Genomic DNA, 20,342 nt, shown 5'->3' with positions numbered 1-20,342 from the left:
GGCGGCGGTGGGGGGCGGGGCCGGTCGGTGGGTGGGCGGGGCGGGGGCCGGGCGGGGCGGGGCGCCCCCGGCTGTCACTCAGCGGGTCGCGGTGGCTCCCCGCCCCCACCCCGCCCCCTCCCGACACGCTTTCCGGGTCGCCCCCGCCCCCGCTCCGCCCCCGGGGCTCCGCCAGCGCGAGTCCCATCCCGGTCCGGCTACCTGGGGCGCGCCCGGCCGGGCAGCTGCGGGCCCGGCGCCGGCCGGCGGCGTCTGTGAGAGCCGTTCCGTCGGGCGGGGGCCGCCGACGAGGGCATGAGCGCGGACTCCTGCCTCCGGCGCGGCGGGAGCGGGGAGGGAAGGAGGCGCCGCGCGGAGGCCACCGTCCGGGGCAGCGCCGGGGGACAGCGGGGCGGGAGATGTGCCTGTCCTTAGCGGCCCAGCAAGCAGCATGCACCCCGATCCCTCCGACAGCGGCGGCGCCAGCCTCGCGGGCGCCCCGGGCCAGCGGCGGCCGGAGCCCCGGGGGGTCGCGGCGGCCCCAGGGGCACCCGGCGGCGGGAGCTGGTGGGTGGCGGCGGCCGCCCTCGCCGCCGTGTGCGCCTCCTGCCTGCTGGCCGGCTGGTGGCCGGCGGCGGCGGGAGGCGCGGGGCCGGGCACGGTCCTGCTCAGGCTCAGCCTGTACCTGGGTTGCGCCGCGGCCGCCTTCCTGCTGGGGACCGTGTTCTCCCTGGTCTGCCGGAGCCCGCGAGCCCCGCCGCCCGACTTCGCCGCCGCCTGGAGACGGCTGGCCGCACGCCGCCGGCCGGAGGTGAGTACTGGGCGTCCGCCCGCGGCCTCGCCCGGCCCGCCCGCTCTGGGAGGGCCGGGGGTCGCGGTGGGCCGTTCCTCTCGGGGAAGCGGGGGCTGGGCTGGGCCGGGCCGGCCGGGCGGGGAGATAGATGCTCGCGTCCTCTCGGCCCCCGCGTGGGGCGGGCCGAGATGCACGCTAGCAGGTGATGTACTTAGTTGCTCGACTCCATCCTCAGTCCCAGCCTCGGGAGCTGAATAATCCTTCCAGATCTTGGCTGTGGCCCTGCCGCTGGGGAGCGGGGCGGCCGCTGTACGCAGGCGCTGCGCCTGGGGCCGGTCATCACGCTGGGTTCTGGTAACCGTTCCCCGTGGGAGGTAACTTTTATGCCCTTGTACAGACCGGGAAACTTGGCGCAGAGGGGCTGACTTTTCTTAGGTCCCCTGCCCGGTATACCTCATGCTGAAAGCCCGGGTACGCTTTTTTTTTTTTTAAATCACGCTGTCCTGTCTTCCGCCGTGTGGATAAGTATCGCAGTTTAAGTGGTTTAGGTAACGGATGCCCGAAATCACTGTAGTTTGCATCGAAAGGAACGTTATCATCAGTGGGGTGTGGCGATCTAGTGGAGGACCGTGGTTAAGGAATTCAGGGAAAGACAGTGTTTTAAATGAGGTCTCCACTTCCTTAGTGCCAAACCGCTGCTTTTTTTTCTACCTCCCAGCAGCTTCATTTTCACAACCCTTGAAAGGAAACTCGGTTCTGTCGTAGCTTGACTTACCGCTTGACTGAATTCTACCGTCATTAACCTGAAATTGCTCACTCTGTAGTAAGAGAAGTGGCTGTGGCTCAACTTCGTAAGAGTATTTTGTTAGAAGCATTATTACTCCCTGGGTTTTGTGTTTGTTTATAATACGACCTGCTGCTTCTTCTTTTTTTAAATCTCACCCTCTTCGCCAAAAGGACCCTTTCCTCAGTGTGTTAGTTCAGAAAGCAGAGCTGAAATAATGGGTAAAGAGGTGTAGATAAAGGGGCGCCTATCCCCACTAAGTTAAGCAGCTGTTCAGTATGTTGAGGAAAAGGAACTTCAGTTTTCATAAATAGCCCCAAACTAGCGGTGTTTATTTCTCTTAAAAACCTTCACCCAGCTATTATATCTGATTTAGCAAGAGTTGGTGAGGAGGTGTATTTTTCCTCTTGCTTTTCCCCTACAATGATAAAAGACCCCAGAATTTTACTGTTGATGTGTGAATGACGTTACAATTCTTTAGAGTATTTTAAGATGTTGTAATCTATTTCATGTGTATTTAATCGTATTTATTGAGTCTTTCAGAAACCGGGTATTATTTTGGAAGCTGGGGTTGAATCAACAAGACAAACAAAAGCCCTGCTTTCTGGAGATTATATACTTATGAGGGAATCAGGCATTAAACAAAGAATGCGTTAGTTTTGGATAGTGATAAATGCTTAAATGCTTATGAAAGCAAAACTAGTTAAGAGTTAAGTGATTAAGAGTGCCTGGTGTGTGGGGGCAGGAAGTTTAGATGGTGGGGTCAGGGTCTAAGCCTTAGTATTGTCGCTCTTCTGTCCTGGAAGCCTCACGGGTGATCTACCTCCCTTTTTCCTGGAAAATACATTCCCCCAAAGCTCCCAGCTCACTTGTACCTCTGATAAAACTTAGGTTATCATCCAGAAAGATGCTTTAGTAGAGGAAGCAGAGAAAATACTACATTAGAGGTGACAGAAAAGGAAGTAGCTTATGTGATTGTTGTGTATACTACCTGAAATTTCAGGCAGCGGAAGAGGTATACGTGTACATTAAGGACAGGCGATGATTGGTCATTCTTTTTGAATTCAGATTCCTACAGCATTAAGTAGGAAAATAAGTACATTAGGAGGTTTACTTTCTGTTACCTAGAATTAAAGTGTATGCACATATGCTATTCATATGTCTGTGCCTACTCAGTTGTGTTCACCTCTGTGCAACCCCAGGAACTGTAGCCTGCCAGGCTTCTCTGTCCATAGGATTTCCCAGGCAAGAATACTAGAGTGGGTTGCCATGCCCTCTTGCAGGGGATCTTCCCAACCCAGGGATCAAGCCTGTGTCTAAAATTATTTATATATATTTACAGTACCAGTGCAGTTTACTCAAGCCTTTCGTTGTGCTGTATTTCCAATAACTTATGCTTTTTTTAAAAAAATGCTCCTTATGAATGGAAGCATAAGCATGTGGTGTAGTGTAAAATATCTGTCAGTTCTGTGGGGGTAGGAGCTGGACCACACGGGTCATCTAACATATGTGGAGGGGGAGGCTGTTTTGTAGTGAACCAAATGGTGTCTCTTAAGATACAGTGACTACTTTACTACAGAAATTGTGATTCAGCATTAAGAAAAGAATCCTCATTTGTTCTTGTATATTTCAGGTTCTTCTCGTATCTGCTGAGCGTGTCAGACACTAGGATCTATCCTATCTGTCCATCCTTCTTTTTTCCCCTTCTTGACTTCTCTAGAGGGAAAAAAATGCATATACTATTAAAAGTAGGCAACCAGAGAAGACTAAACTAGAAGAGAGAAGGCATTTTCATGTCTAGACGTGTTCAAATGCTCCTGCACGCTTTATAAGGTAGCTGTTGGCTGTCATAACTCTCTGTGGTTGAGATCCTTGACTGATATCTTTTGTTATCCCTTGTACCTTGCAAGAGCTCCAAAAAGTGTTTGCTGATGATAATGAAAAAAATTTGGTCAGTTTGTGGTCACTAACTGAGGGCTTTTCCCCTTCAGTTAACCTAGTGTTTATTGAGCATCACTTATGTGCAAGGAATTTTATTTTGCTTGTCTGGTAATCATTACTGATTAAAGTAGTAAAACTGATTTTTCAACTCGGGTGGAAAGAACATCCAGTGGTATATTCAGGTGGCAAAAAAAAAAGAAAAGCTTTGTGTAAGGTCAGGAAGGTTGACGGTTAAGTCTTGACATTTGCTTTCTGGGCCCCACTTTAGAAAAACTTGAACTTTGTTGCAGGCCAGCTGGCTGGAGCTGTGATGCTCTGGGGTTGGCCTGCTTCTGGGGCAACAGTTGTTAGCCCTGCTTTGCTGAGTAGGCTGCCGTAGAGTCGTGCTTCTTAGTCCAACGTTGTAGTTTGGTGTTGTGCCAGACCTGTCAACTCACGTGGACGAAAGGCCTCAGATTCACTAGCTGTGGTTACCTGACCCTAGCACATGATCTACCCAAAGCAACAGCAAGAAAAACATGACAATAATGAATCAATAGTTTAGAAACCTTACTTTCGTTACTAGACCAGTGGTACAAAGTGTATCTTCATATAATGGAAAAAAGAAAAATAATTTCTTACATTTTGGTGATAAAAATAAGGAATAACTTTTTAAGATGTCAGTTATTCACATAGTTTATGGATTTTTCTCTTTTACATGGTAATTTATTAGATGTTTCTTGATTTACACTTGATTTATACCATTAAGTTAAAAATAAGCACTGGACAAATGAAGACTGGGGGCCTGATACAAGAAGGTCCACAAAGGTGCTTAGTAGCATAATGGGAAACTAAAGTCCACTGCTATGTGAAGAAAGTATTAGTGAAAGACTTTTCCAAGTTTAGACAGAAAAGTTCAAGAAGTTCATCAAAGCTCATAAGCATTTACTGTATATCTGCTGCATATTGCTTTTCTGATCTTGGGAGATCATCTTGGCCTAGTTAGTTGGTAAATGTCAGTGCCAGGCACATAGTAGGTTCTCTATGGATGGGTTTTTGTCCCTAATGAATGGATTATTGTTTGAGATGGGAACAGACTTGAGTATCGGACTGACATTTTTAAATTTGAAATTTCAGCCACAGTTCCCTAGAGAAGGGATCATAGTCTCGCGGTGTGTAGTTGCTCAGTCTTGTCTGACTCTTTGGGACCCCGTGGGCTAGCCCTCCAGGTTGCTCTGTTCATGGGATTTCCCAGGCAAGAATATCTCAAGGTAGGTGTCACTGAGAACTTCGATAGTTGCTTTGCATTAAGTGGATGGCAGTGTTTTCAGTGTTGGGGAGGATCCAGAGATGAACAAGATGCCCTGTGTCTCTTCCTTCTCAGGCTGAGTAGATTAAATTGATAGGGAGAACTGGAGGGGAGGGCAGATGTTTATAGAGACAGTAAAAACATTCACACAGCAATCCAAGGCGCCACTTGGCTTGGGTGGGACTTCTAGAATCCCTAAATGAGTTCTTTTACTGATACAAAAATTCTTTTGAGTAAAACAAACTCGATTTAGTTACTCAAGGGAAAAAGGAAAAGAACCAAGATGTAGGGAGACTATACACAGCCTCTTTGTGATGCTCCTTTATTATGCTAATGTGATAAACTGATCCTCAATAATTTGATAGTGGATAGTGGGGTAATACACTTACTGTCTTCAGATTATTAGGTTGACTTTTGACCGGGGGATTTAAGTCAGGGTGGCTACTGGGAAAAATGTTTTTGAACAAAATGGCTTTTGAAACCCCCTTAAATCTAACTGTAGTGTAAGAATTGTTTACCTTAAATTCATCTATTCATAATTTTTGAATTTAACTTTTTTTGCAGGTTATGGATTCACATGGCTTTAATAGAAAAAAGAAAAACATATAAAAGTATATGCATTGAAAAAAAAATCTCCCCTATAGGCAACCATTATTAACAGTTGATTGTTCTAGATATGTATTATGTATATACAAGCAAATACAAATACATACTCAAAAACAATATAAACAGTGATTACACATAAAAGAAAATTATTTTCTGTATCTTTATTATGAAGGAACTATTTCTTAGGGTTAGTAGACATCAGAAGTTACATGTGAAGAGTGATAACTTCAAAGTAGGAAGCTACAATTCATGATTAAACCTGGAACATTAAAAAAATGGTCATCAAAACCAGCAAATGTATTCTAAGAAATGATGAACATGTATTTTTGAATTTAGCAAAGCTGTCTGAAGGAAGCATATATATATTTTCACAATTTGTACAAAACCAAAAGGATTTCCCTGGTGGCTCAGCTGGAAAAGAATCTGCCTGCAATGTGGGAGACCTGGGTTCAATCCCTGGGTTGGGAAGATCCCCTGGAGAAGGGAGAGTCTACTCACTCCAGTATTCTGGCTTGGAGAACTCTATGGACTGTATGGGATGGGGTCGCAAAGAGTTGGACATAACTGAGCGACTTTCACTTCACTTCAAAACAAACCTAGAAAATTGTATTTTTTCATATTGTATCCTAAATTATTACAAGATTTTGAATATGATCCCTTGTTGTTGTTTAGTCCCTAAGTCTTGTCTCTTTGCAACCCCATGGACTGTAGCCTGCCAGGCTCCTCTGTCCATGGGATTTCCCAGGCAAGAAAACTGGAGTGGGTTTCCAGTCCTTCTCCAGGGGATCTTCCCAACCCAGGGGTTGAGCCTGTGTCTCCTGCTTGGCAGGCAGATTCTTTACCACTGAGCCACCTGGGAAGCACCCCTAGGAAATTGTGTTAGAGACAGAGTACACGTACTGTTCCGGGTTTGAGTTGCCTGTGAGTGTAATCAGATGAATCCTAGGAGGCAGGATTGTAGAGGTGGCTTGGGCAGGGTTGTGGAAGTCTGCAGCTGTGAGAGAGTAGGGCTGGGTTGTTGCCTGCTGTTGGGGCAGCTCCTCATACCTTTTGTGGCATCGAAGCTGGGTTATGGACATACTAAATGGAAATGTGATTAGGGGATACTGGAGGAGAAGCACTAATCAGTTGCAGTGATTCAAAGTGAGAGTTAATGAAGCTGTGTGAAGGGAGACCGGAAGCTGTGTGAAGGGAGGTCACAGCCAAGAGTGACTTTCATGTTTCTTTCATGTTAATGTCATGATGGGTGAAATTTCCAGTGACTTTTCCTGTGAGAGGTTTCTTTCATGATAATTATCAGTAGTTATCATTACAGATGGGTTCAAGAATCTTCTCAAGAGCATCTTAACATTCTCTTTATATAATAAACTCAGCCCCAAACTTAAGGGTCCTACTATTTCTTCACAAATGTGAAGACCAAAGTCTCCAAGCTTGATCAATGCTACTTGGAGCCTAAATTCTGATCATTCCCAAGAGATTTATTTCTAATTCCCTTGAATCTTAAGCCAGTTTTGTTTTGGACACATGCTACGATGTCAGCTTTCATAATTAAATGTTGCCTTCTTAAAGATATCTTAGGTTTCATTTCCCAACCTTATCATTTTGAGGGTAGGAATTGCCCTACTTTTCTTAGAATGTTTGAGCCCTCGTGCATTCAGAATAGTGCACACATTTGTACTAAAAAAAAGTGACTCAGCAAGTTTGGTGCTGAGGGCTTAGGTTTTAGAAAAGGAAATGTCTGTGGAAGCCTGTTAGTATTAAAATCATGACATACAAACTTGCCTTTTTTTTTTTTTTAAATCTAATTGCAGCTTTGCTTTTGAAAGAAAAACTTGCAGACTTGGAACTTGTATTTTTTACCAACTTCACTGTTAGGTGACTTTCTAAATGAGGGCTGCTTGTTTGCATGGAAGTGACCGATGACAGAGGTGGATAGACAGCCCTTCCTGGGGACTCTGCTGGGCACCTTGGGGGTTGAGTTCAGTTAGTCATTCTTACACCCTCCTTTAGTCCTAGCGTGTGTGCTTATTTAGTTTCTCCAAACACAGTGGAGCTTTCCAGAAAGCCCAGTGGGTTTTGGGTTGCATTCTGGTGGGCTCCTCAGCTTGAATAATGCTTTGTGAGAATGCAGTTAGGAGGTGACGTGTGTGGGCTCTGTCCCCACGGCTGGCCCGTGCTTATTAGTGATGCTAGGCACTGGCCAGTCCCAGTCCATTTGTCAGCCAGCCCGAGGCTTCCATGTATGAACACCTGTGAGCTGGACGTAGAGAAAAATGAATATGGTAACTCCAAGTAAAATGGCTCCAAGGCCAAGGGGGAAGCCAGAAAGAATTGTGCACTTTTAGAATAAGACAGTGGAACTTGTTTAGGTCACTAGGATCTATTTAATAGTAAGCTTTCTGTTTTAGTGTAGACTACACCTCTTGGAAATTTGGGTGCATTTTTAACAAGTACTCATTTCTAAAATAACCTGCCTTGCTGTAGTTCGCACCCACCTTGTAGGTATGGGTGAGTTTACGTTAATAGTAGTAACTCAGAGTGTACAGAGTTTGCTCCTGTCTGCTCACGCCGAGCTTCGTCCTGCAGTCCTCTTATTTCTGCCAGCCCACAGGCAGGATTTTGCACACATGAGTGCGTTCACGTATGTTCTTCTGTACCTGGTGACTGCAGAACATTTGAGAGAAGCTCCTCTGTGTCACCAAGCCAGTCTGTGAAAAAGCATGTTTTTCCTTTGGCTCCTGCTCTCTCAGTTCCCTCAAACTGGAGATCCAGGAGGGCTTGGCCCTTTTTTATTTTCCCACTGAGCCGAAGCCACGTTATGTGCTTTAAGGAAGTTGACAGTATAGCCTTGTTTCTCACACTGAGTATAATTAAACTTAGTTTTTACCTTGTAATGGAAGCTGAGAGGAGCTTACGTCTCTGTTTGCATCTCCTGTGAAGATACTTCATCGCCTCTGTCTACCTCCTCTCTGTCCCTGCAAAAGAGATGACTGAGCAGCTGGGAGTCTCCAACCTTGAGCCACTACTCTATAGGCCTCTCCTCATATGCAGATATAGTTGTGCAGATTGTGCCAACTCGTTTGACGTGAAATTAACATCCTAAACATTCCAGAAATTGCAGTGGGTTTTTCCTGAGGTGCAGCTGTTAATCTTGTATTGTCCTTCTGATTTTCTTTTTCCCCCACCTCACTGAACCTTTCTGAGTTTTCAACCCCTCGATAAGCACAGGAAGTTGCTTTGTTTCCTACATTTGAATTTTGATCATTCTTGAGGTCCCATTTGTGGAAGTATCTGGCTGTTAGGCAGTCTTACCCTGGGCGGCCCCCCACCCCCAAATAACCATCTGCTCAGGCTCAGACTCACTCATTCAACTGCTTACCCTAATCTTTTCACTTGGTGCTCTCAGTGGGGCCCGAAATCATCAAGTCCAAGTTTCCATGAGTCCTGTGATTGGTCCCCGTCCCTCTCCCACTGCTCCTGTCCGCGTTTGGCACCTTCTGCAAGACCTCCATCCGGAAGCCCGAGGCCTTCCTGACATCTCCTCCTTCCTTCCCACATGCAGTCCCATCCCCCAGACCTGTCTCCTTACCTCTGGAGTATCTTACGTCCACTTACTTCTTCCCATCTCTCCTGCTTGGTCCCAGCTATCATCGTGTGCTTCCCAGGTGACTGCAGTAGCCCCTCAGTTCATCTCTGTCTGCCTCCCTGTCCCTCCTCCAATTCAGTCTCTTAAAGATGCAAGCCGAGTCCCATCCCTCTTCCTCACCATGTTTAATTAAAAGCCCTCAGCAGCTTCCTGGTCCTCATAGCTCTCCAGCCTGGTCTCCTGTCATAATTACCTTTACTCCTCATGCTCCATCCTCAGCCATCAGAGTGCTAAGCCCGCTCTGTCGACGTCAACTCTGAGTATTGCTTGCTCTGTCTCTAGCCTCCGATGCCCGCTTGCCTAATTAACTTCAGCCGTCACTTCTGCAGAGCGGCTCTCCCTGTCTTCCAACTGCATATATTTTCATAGCACCATGCACCTTTCCTTCACTGTACTCGGCTCAGTTGTAGATACTTGCACACTTCCTTGTGTCTTTCTCACTAACCCCTGAACTCCATGAAGGCAGACACTCCTCTCTGTCTCTTTAACATCTAGCATAATTAAGCAGGTGGGCAGTAAACATTTCTTGAGTGAATGAATAGCTGGGAATCAGCGGAGCACAGGCATTCAGAGAATGGTCCTGGAGTGAGCCAGACATTTGAATTTCAATCTGACTCTGCCTTGATAATGGTGGGACAATGGGCAGCTTACTTAAGATTTCTAAGCCTCAGTCTGCCAGTCTGAAACGTGGAAGTAGTAAATACTTTCAGAGTTTGTTTGGAACAACGTGGTGGTATTTGAAGATACAAATGCTGGTGTTTGTGAAAGTGCTTTGAATTAGAAGGTGTTAAAAGGTGGATTTTACACTTTTACCTTTTAATTTATTTTTTGGCCGCATCATGCAGCTTATGGGATCTTAGTTCTGCAACTCAAGATTGAACCCAGGACCTGGCAGCAAAAATGCCCAGCCCTAACCACTGGACTGCCAGGGAATTACCCACTTTTACCTTTTAAAAAAAAACCTTTTAAAATAAGATCCAGCTTCAAAAAAATTATACAAAATAAATGTATAGTTGGGTGAGTGATTATAAAGACAATACTCTTGTAACTTCCTGAAGCTCCCTTATATGTCCACCCCAATGGCAGCCCCTTCCCTTCCACCTAAGTAACGCCTTCTTGATTCCATAATAATCACTTCTTTGTGTGTTGTTACAGTTTTATCAGTCAAATGGGCATCTGTGGATGTTATAGTTTAGTCTTGCCCATTTGAAAAAAAATTGTCTTCCCTGTATCCTTTCTTTTCCCTGTGGGTTATCTATTGAAGAACCTGGAGCATTTTTTTTTTTTTTTTAGCATCTTGTAATCTGGATTTTGCCAGTTCCATATGAATGCTTCCCATGTGGCTCAGTGGTAAAGAATCTACCTGTCAAGCAGGAGACACAGCTTTGATCCCTGGGTCAAGAAGATCCCCTGGAGAAGGGAATGTCTACCCACTCCAGTATTCTTGCCTGGAGAATTCCATGGACAGAGGAGCCTGGTGGGCTACAGGCCCTGGAGTCGCAAAAGAGTCGGACGTAACTTAGCAACTAAAACAACAATATATGAATGATACAGCTCAGCTTGTTGTTTCTTCCTTTGTATGTCCTGCCTGTTGTCCAGATCAGACTTGTGTTTGACCCCTTTGGCAGGACTGTAGGTTGTGTGTGAACTTTAATCAGGAGGCGCATAATATCTGATTATCTTTCTTTGTTTTTATTAGTAGCTGTTGATGCTCAGTTACTTGGATCTGTTAATTTGTTAGGGGTGACAAATAGGGGTGTTTTAATTCTGTCATTTCTCTCATTTATTGGTTTGACTTTTTTTGGAAAGAGACATTTTCCAATCATCTGCTGTTTGGTTGCACAGTGGTACAGTTCATATAAAAAAGCAGGATAAATACTAGATTCTTTCCCATTATCAGTTTTCCAAGATAATGATTGGTTCCCCCTCATCCTCTGAAGGTGGCCAGTTAGTTATGTGTTTAAAAAAATATTGTGAACTCATGAATTCGAATATATTTTATGGGTTCCAATTAGTTGTAATTATTATTACATAGTTTCTTTTTTGAAGGCAGTCTCATCTCTGGCCAGTGGAAGTCTTTTCAAGTTGATTCCTTGGTCCTTTTGATATGACCCCACTAAATCTGAGAGTTTTCTTGCTGTCTGGTCTAGCAAGATAGATCAGGTTCATTGTGAGTGTTTTCTGCTCACACCTGGAACTAGCCATTTCTCCACAAAGAGCCCTGATATTTTTTAAGTGGAAATAGTATTTCAAGAATTCATTCTGTCTCACTTTTGAGCAGCACAGCCAGACTCAGACGTAGCTGTTGGGACTTCAGCAGCTGTCCCTGTTTGCTCAGGGCTGTCAAGGTTCTCACACCGAAAACTCTATGCCCCGAGGGGGTGGGGGACCCAGTCCAGGTGTTAGGGAGGTTCGCTACTGTTGGTTTGGTCTTTGTGTCTTGGCCTTCTCTATGGAGAGGTTGGGAAAAATATGTAAGAGATCTGTCTTTTGCAAAGAATAACCACTCAGTAGTTAGATTTATATCCTCTGTGTCTCCTTCAAGGCAGGTAACACTTACTTTGAATAGCGCTTTGCCATTTGCTTATTATAGCCTATAAATTGACATTGATAATGGGTTCTGGAAAATGTTTTTTTTTTTCCTCTTTCTCCTTTCTCTCTCTTTTTTTAAAAATTTTTATTTTTACTTTATTTTACTTTACAATACTGTATTGGTTTTGCCATACATTGACATGAATCCACCATGGGTGTACATGCGTTCCCAAACATGAACCCCCCTCCCACCTCCCTCCCCGTAACATCTCTCTGGGTCATCCCCGTGCACCAGCCCCAAGCATCCTGTATCCTGCATCAGACATAGACTGGCGATTCGTTTCTTACATGATAGTATACATGTTACAATGCCATTCTCCCAAATCATCCCACCCTCTCCCTCTCCCTCTGAGTCCAAAAGTCCATTATACACATCTGTGTCTTTTTTGCTGTCTTGCATTCAGGGTTGTCATTGCCATCTTTCTAAATTCCATATATATATGTTAGTATACTGTACTGGTGTTTTTCTTTCTGGCTTACTTCACTCTGTATAATCGGCTCCAGTTTCATCCATCTCATTAGAACTGATTCAAATGAATTCTTTTTAATGGCTGAGTAATACTCCATTGTGTATATGTACCACAGCTTTCTTATCCATTCATCTGCTAATGGACATCTAGGTTGTTTCCATGTCCTGGCTCTTATAAACAGTGCTGCGATGAACAGTGGGGTACATGTGTCTCTTTCAATTCTGGTTTCCTCGATGTGTATGCCCAGCAGTGGGATTGCTGGGTCATAAGGTAGTTCTATTTGCAATTTTTTAAGGAATCTCCACACTGTTCTCCAAAGTGGCTGTACTAGTTTGCATTCCCACCAACAGTGTAGGAGGGTTCCCTTTTCTCCACACCCTCTCCAGCATTTATTGCTTGCAGATTTTTGGATCGCAGACATTCTGACTGGTGTGAGGTGGTACCTCTGGAAAATGGTTTCTATGGCTGACGTTTGAGTCATTTTACTGTAACCAATGGCTCTGAGTATAGTGGACAAACACATGCACCACAGGAATCATAATGTGAGTGTCATAAAGTGAATGCCTTAGTAATTGCTGTAGCTAAACTGAATGTTTATTGCACTTTCTGTATGTATGTATGTATATGCATTACCCGGTTAAATGTTTGTCTTCCATGTGAGGTAGGACCAGTTACTCTCATTTTACACGTGGGAAAACTGAGGTTTGCCGTTCCGCTGCTTAGTCGTTCAGTCGTATCACTCTCTTCGACCCCATGGACTGTAACCTGCCAGGCTCCTCTGTCCATGAGATTTCTGAGGCAAGAAAACTGGAGTAGGTTGCCATTTCTTTCTCCAGGGGATCTTCCTGACTCAGGGAACAAACCCAGATCTCCTGCTTGGCAGGTGGATTCTTTACCACTGAGCCCCCTGGGAAGGCCAAACTGAAGTTTAGAGAGGTAAAGCATGTGCCCAGAGCAAGCGGAAGAGCTAAATTAAACCCAAGTCTTTCTTATTTTGGAGCCTCTACAGTTATTTTAATTATTTAATTATTAAAGAAAGATTTTAATTATTAAAGATTAGTCTGGCCTGATTCAGGTTTTAGAAAACTTGAGCATCTTTGGGATGGTTCTAGGATCTGTTTAGGAATTAGTGTCACCTTAGAGGTCTCAGAATGACGTCACAACTGCCCCTTCTGTGCTCATGACAGTCACTGCTGATCAGGTAAGGCTGCTTCTCTCCCCTGCCCCCCAGTCCGGATGAAGTCTCAGAATCCTTTTCAACATAGGATTCCAGGAGGCTACTAAGATTTTACTAGTTGGCATATAATGTGAGACCCATCTGCCATTCTGTGTGAGAACCTTGTGGAACGACCGTGAAGCCTCCGGGTTCCCACTCTGCCCTCTCTATACTGTATCAAACAGTTAGTCTTACGTTCTTTTTCTTCTGTTCTGGGAAAAATCAGAGTTCTCTAAACTGTAATCTGTAAACCCTTAATTTTGGAGATGCTTTTAGTCATTATACACTGCAAAAACAGAAGAGGCAAGATGAGAGGCTTGTCGAGGGGAGTGGGTCACATCAATTTGAAGACGTAAGTTCTTGAAGCTTTTCACTGTGTATTGCTATACTAACGTTCTGAGAAATCCAAGTAAAGGAACCCATTTAACTTTTTTTAACCTGGTGTTTTCTAAATATGTTTTCTAAACATGACTTATACCTGTAAATCCCACCCCCCTTTTTTTTAAACAATGAGATTTATTATCTTAAGTTATGATACATTGGTTTACTCAACCAAGGTCTCAGTCATCTCATCTATAAACATGGAGCTAAGGAGAACACCTACATCTTGGAGGTGGATGTAGGTGAGATTGTGAAGCTTGAGTTCACCTGCAGGGGCTGCTTAGTTTCTTATATTTATTTCCTTATTCGGAATAAGCATCCATCTCTGTCTCTAACATTGTGCTCATAATTGTGTATTTTTTATTCCTAAGTAAGCCTTCAATACTGTGTAAATTCCAATCTCTGTAAAACCTGGATCCACCTCTCTCAATATCCCTAGAGTGAAGCTCTTAAAAAATTTTAAAAAAGGATACATAACCCAGAGGTAGGAAAGTCGCGGAGGAGGTCAGGCTGCGTGTGGACACAACCCCTCAGGACCACTCCTCTCTGTCTCTGTTAGCTCTACCCTCCCCATGGGTGGGCCTGGCTCTCCCTGGCTAGTGGTCCAGAAAGAGGGAGGAAAGTGACCCCAGATTTGACACTGGAGACCATGTGGGTGGCGTCTGGGAGGGCAGGGTGGACACGGGGCAGACATGGTATTGATCCTCTTGGGTGAGGGGTGAGGGGCAGGTGAGGAAGCAGAGATGGGGCGCACGGTGCCCCCTAGCAGCTTGGCTGAGAAGGAGAGAAGGCGGCCTTCACAGGTGTGTATGTGCTGGGCGTGCTTTGGGCAGTTTTGTAGTTGAGGAGAGACTTGAGTGCAGTTTTGGGTTAAAGAGAAATCTTGCAAAGTAGAGAGGAAGAGTCTGAAGATCCCAGAGACAGGATGGTAACAGGCAAGGGCAGTGTCCGGGTGGACAGGGTCAGGGCACGGGTGGAGGATTCAGGCTCGAGACTAACGGGAAGGAGGTAGAAACAGGAGCAGAGAGAGAAGCTCGTAGGCCGCGAGGCTGGCAGGGAATTGAGATGTTTCAAACTGGGTCGCCTCGACTTTCTTGGTAAGTGGGAGGCAGAGTGATTGCTGATAGTGAGGAGGATGATGTGTCGGGGTAATTTTATTGAGGTCGTAAGCGATTCCGTGAGTCTTTTGTGACTCTGTCCCAATTGACGTAAAACGATGGCTCTACTCCAGTACCCTTGCCTGGAAAATCCCATGGACGGAGGACTATGGCGGTCCTGTCCTGTGGACCCACACTCACCAGCCATCCTCTCTGCTCAGAGGTGGAGTGGCTGCTGCACTGAAGCTTATCTTTAACACCACGTTTCTCATAAGGAGAAGGTTTTATTCTTTGAATTTCTATACGTTTATTTTATATAGAAACAGAAGAATTTCTATGATCTAGATCTAGGCTGGGGTAGATAATTTTTACTCTCCAGTTATAAGGGACGTGAAAGTCCATCTCTTTGAGTAGATTCCATTGAATTGTATTTTCTTTTCTTCTTCTTTGCAGCTAGTATTTATATGGCAGTAATCTATCTCACGCATATCTGTATTTAGTACATGTATGTTATCAAAGCCGCTGCCTGGAGCTCAGCTTTTTGCTTCAAGGGAGCTATGAAAATATTAGAAATCTCCCTGAATCAAATCACCAATGTGATGTTTTTCCAGCTAGATCCTGAATATTTTATCACCAGTTTTCATTTAAAAGCCAGTCAACAAATTTAATAAGAGTGGTATTATGGGTATTTGGGACAGTAATGAAGAAAAAAAAGTGATTGCTTTCATTAAAGCATCTCTGTGAAAAAAAGCAGTTCTGTGTGACTCATCGAGTTGTTGAGTTACATGGTAGCTTTGCAGCGAGGGCAACCACTCTGGCATCTTCTCCATTTCAGTTCAGTGGTTTCAGTGAGAACTCTTATGAAAATAATTTTTATAATTTGCTTCACTGTGTCTGAACTTCAGAATTCTTATGAAATGATCTCTTGGATTGATTGCATATTTGAGTAAGTTTTCTTCCGTGACCTGGGCTGGAGAGTGAGATGTAGAAGAGAGACTAGAATAGGAAGAACGCTAGAATTCCTAAGCAGAGCCTCCCACAGTGTTCAGGCTCATCAGTTATTCGATGATGAGCTTCTGTTCCATCAGGGATAGATTAAGCCCCTTTGAGCACAGAGAATGCATTTACCTTTGTCTCTGGAACCCAACTAAGTGGCAGACGCACAGTCCTCATTGGGGGTTAGATGACTGAATGAGTTGATGGAAATGTGAAAACCTCTGATTTCCCTCATGAGCTCAGAATTACAGTGTGAGTCAGTAAGAAAATGGCTGCAGAATCTTTCTTACGCACATCTTCGTAGGAATGCAAAAAGCTGCTGCCAGGCATCAGTGATCTTCCCTAAGCCAGTTTGCTTTTTCCTCCTCCTCCTCCCCCAGCCCTAGTCTCTTGTTCTGTGCTTGCCAGTTTAGACATCCTGCTGTCTGCCTGTGTCCTGTCAAGTGCACGTTATAATTTCAGTTTCTAAATCTGTGTCTGGTTTGAAATACACTGAAATTTCTCTTGTAATCAAGTGGAATGTGTTTTCTCAGGAGCTTCAGATCTGAGTCCTTGACATTAGAAATGAAGCACATTTTTTTTCTTCCCACGAGCCTAATTTGTCCAGCTGAATGGAAAAACAACCCTTAGTATGTTAACCTGTCTCAAAAAATACCTCTGTTAATCAGTTAATACAGATTTTGCCTTTGGATTAATAATCATTTTTTTAGTAGATTAATAACCGAGAAACATTATGAAAGGAATTTGCTTGTGATAGTCAAATCTGAAAGTATGTTCTGTCATAACATTAATTACATGTAATATAACAATAATCATTCTTTGATTAACATTGCAAAAAATTTGGACTATGACTTTTGGCACTGTAAAAATGATCTGTATTTGAATACTGCTTTGTAAATGCAACCCACTCCGGTATCCTTGCCTAGAGAATTCCATGGACAGAGGAGCCTAGTGGGCTATAGTCCGTGGGTCTCAAAGAGTCTGACAACGATTGAGCAACTAAGAGTCTTACACTTTAAAAAACCCTTTCACGCACATTATCTTCTTGGGATGCATAACAATCCTTTCGTATAAATAGTACAGACATTATTTAAACTGAATCTCAGAGAAATGGACATATTCATCATAACACAGCAAGAAAATGGCAAAGAATCGACTGCAACCAACTTTTTTCTGGGTCTTAATTAAGTCTTGCCGCTGTCGTGTGATGTCATGTGCTTTTGCCCTTGTAGTAAAATTGGGATTGTGCCCTTGCCTGAAGCACACTTGAATTTCATATTTGTTCAGAGAAAAGATCTAATTGATTTCATACCCAGTCATAGGATCTGGTCTCAGGAGCTAACCTAACTGATTATCTTTCTTTATAGAAATAGAAGCAGAACCTTGATTCCTACATTTGCATGCAGGCAGCATTGGCCTTTAGCCTGAACACAGCAATACTTCCGATAACTGGTGTGTACTCACCATGTAATCTACCATTCATCTCTTGCCAAAGTTCATTTCAGGTGAAATCATGGTGGGGATTTATGCTTCTAGAAGACAGGTGGTTTCCTTTACTGCTCCCCGAGAGTGTCCCCGAGGGTAGGGAAAGCCTGACTTGCACCTGCCTCTTGTGGCCATTACTCGTTTTCCCATCTGGAAACACCCTGCAATGTTGGACTTTCAAGGCACGTAGGTTACTTACTATTGGTTCAAAAGGCTGGACAGGGACTGTTCCTGTTAACCTTTGCGTAATTTGTGCTTCACAGCATCCTATACATACCACGCCCTGTTGTTTGATCAGTTTCTCCTTAGCTGGTAGAGGACTCTCCTTAAAGACAAGAACAACATTCTCGAGGCACACAGTGGTTTGAAGTCAGAGTTCAAATCCACTGTATGGTTCATAGATACTTCCAGTATTGTTTAGATCATTTTTGGTAATACTACACTTAGGTCGATAGCATGGAAATGAATAGGTTTTTCATGGAAAATTGGAAAAACGTATTGAGGACAAAGTAAATAGAGTAATAAGAAAATAGTTAAAATGCAATGTAAATCATTCAAAACAAAACATTCCAAATCTTTATTACATAAAAGATGCTCAGGATAAAATACTGAGTGTGAAAAACCAGGTGCAGAAATGTGTGAATGTGATGGTTGTAATTTCTTCCAAAGTATATGAAAATAAAGTACCAATAGTAATTTATAATTAATAAGACATTGCCCAGCACAGTTTCAAAGACTTCATGTGTATTAATTCAATGCTCATATCAGTCCTAAGAGGTAGGTACCGTTGTTATCTTTGTTTTACGGATGAGGCCTTTGAAGCCATTACGGAAAAGTAAGTTGTCCACAGTTACGTGTTAAGAAATGGACTCACCAACTAGGAGGAAATAGACCAAAATATCAGTAGGGATTATCTGTGGATACTGGTGTGAATAGGCTGATTTAATTCTTTACATTTATAGAATGTGTCCCTCTCTACTTGTGATATATTAGAACTAGCAATTTTAAAAGAAATTGAAGCATATTGAGAACATTTGTAGGTTTGAATTTCAGAGAGTAGCTTTTCTTCTATCTAAAACAGAAATTATACTTGATTAAGAGGGGGAAAAAGACCAAAAACCAGTACTTTCTATCAGTACAATCTCCCTAAATGATAACCTTTCGGTATATATTGGATACAGATAAGGTGAACCAGACCTTCGTTAGTTCACAATTAAACATTATAAAGCACAATCCAAGAAACTGGTTCTGATCAAACCAGGTTTTGTTTGAACACTTGAATACTTCACCAGTGATAGAGAATGTAAAGGCCCATACACAATAGAACGTCTCCAGGAAACGGACACTTTCCTCTCTGGAAAGTACATCCTCAAAGGCAAAAATACTTCAGTGTGTTGAAAGTTGATCCTGCTTTGAGTTTTATTAGTGATGATAGTTGTACTTTGCCACTAGGTGCCAGGCCCTCTGCTAAATGCTTTCTGCAAGCCAGCAGTTACAGACTGGACGCCATCGCTGGAAGGGCTGCTGTCACGTCACGCTCTTTCCTCAGGGTCTCAGTGAAGTCTGGTGGGCTTTCCGTACCTCAGTCCCTTCCTGTCTTCCTGAGAAGGGATCTGTGTGGGTCGTTTGTTTCTTTGCTTTTGATTACATGATGTTTTGAGGATGAGGCAGAATACGGTTGGTTTGAAAGGAGCTATGGTTTTGAGAAGAACATAGCTTAAGAATGAGAATATTAGTCACAAGATCCCAGTAGACCGTCTGATGCTGGGAATACTTGGGAAGACTGGGCCATGTGACAGCTCCATGTGGGTAATGATGGTTGGGGTTTTGTGTTTGTTTTCCTAAGATAAATCACCATTTCAGTAGCTTTACAGGAAATTATGCCCATCACGCCATCAACTCTGTACAACAGTTTTTTTTTTCTTTTTTAAAATAAACCAAAATACAAAAAAATTTTTTTATTATAGAAGCATATAGTGAAGGAGAAAGACACTTGTTTATTTGAGTCGTCCAGGTAATAGGCATGAAAGGAATTACCAGCCCTGTCTCTGCTCCCACAGGAAGCAACACAGTAAGCACTGTCGTCCGTGTAAACAGTGGAAAATGAGATGTGTGTCTCGGCTGGGTTCCAGGTCACCCCTGGCTGTCTCGTTGCTAATGGTGTCAGGGTACCCAGCTCTCTGCGTGGATTCTCTCTCCAGATGTTGTTCCCTCAGGAGAGGGTGTCTTAATTCTGACACGAAGACGATTGGAGCGTATTATGGCTGTAGACTAAAAACTGACATCCAGGAGTAAACAGAAAGCTGATACGTAGGTACTCAGGACAGCATCTGTTGATCCGACTTCTACTCTCTGATGCTGAGACTCGTATATTGGAGCAAAGCCTTCAGGTTTTGCCCTGTCTTTGGAGAACGTTTTCAGAATGAGCAATTATTTGTTGAGGCTTTTCACTTTCTCTCTCCAGAGAACTCACTGAGTGATTAAAATGACCTCAACAAGTAGGGTCCAAGCTAGGTTTAAATCTTAAAATGAAGATAAGTTTCATTTATCTTAATGAAATGGAGAATAAGGTATATCTTTTTTACATGGCAGGGATTCTGGTTCACCAGAAGTCTCTCTATGTTAGTATTGGCACATGCTCAGTTGTGTCTAACTCTTTGTGATCCCATGGACTGTAGCCTGTCAGACTCCTCCGTCCATGGGATTCTCCAGGCAGGGATACTGGAGTGAGTTGCCATGCTGTCCTCCAGAGGATCTTCCCAACCCAGGGATCCCAACCCAGGTCTCCCGCATTGCAGGCGGATTCTTTACTGTCTGAGCCACCAAGGGAAGCCCAGTTTTGGGATACTGATGCCAGACTCCAGGCGAGGGCTGACTGCTCAGACGACACTCGAAGTCTGCAGTTCTGGATGGAGTGGTGAAGCCTCCTGTCACTTACACTTTGTGGCAGAGGGCTGAGGACAGCACGCACGTGTTTCACCCTCCCCAGGACCAGCACTGTTGGGAAAGTGGTTGTCTGAGGCAGGCTTTCCCTGAGGAGGGGGAGGGACTGCGAGGCGCAGACCCGG

At 44.1% G+C, this 20,342-nt stretch overlaps 1 protein-coding gene across 1 annotated transcript in view; it reads left to right on the top strand.

The window, feature by feature from the left end:
- The window catches only part of SNX25 (sorting nexin 25), a 92,447-nt gene continuing 72,654 nt past the window's right edge, over window positions 550–20,342 (top strand). The window contains exon 1 of the mRNA XM_018042009.1: window positions 550–790. The gene's annotated coding sequence lies outside the window, so the exon portion shown is untranslated. The remainder of the gene's footprint in view (window positions 791–20,342) is intronic.

The sequence above is a fragment of the Capra hircus genome, chromosome 27 (genome assembly GCF_001704415.2).
Source record: "Capra hircus breed San Clemente chromosome 27, ASM170441v1, whole genome shotgun sequence".
Lineage (NCBI taxonomy): Eukaryota > Metazoa > Chordata > Mammalia > Artiodactyla > Bovidae > Capra > Capra hircus.
This window is presented reverse-complemented; position numbering and strand designations above follow the sequence as displayed.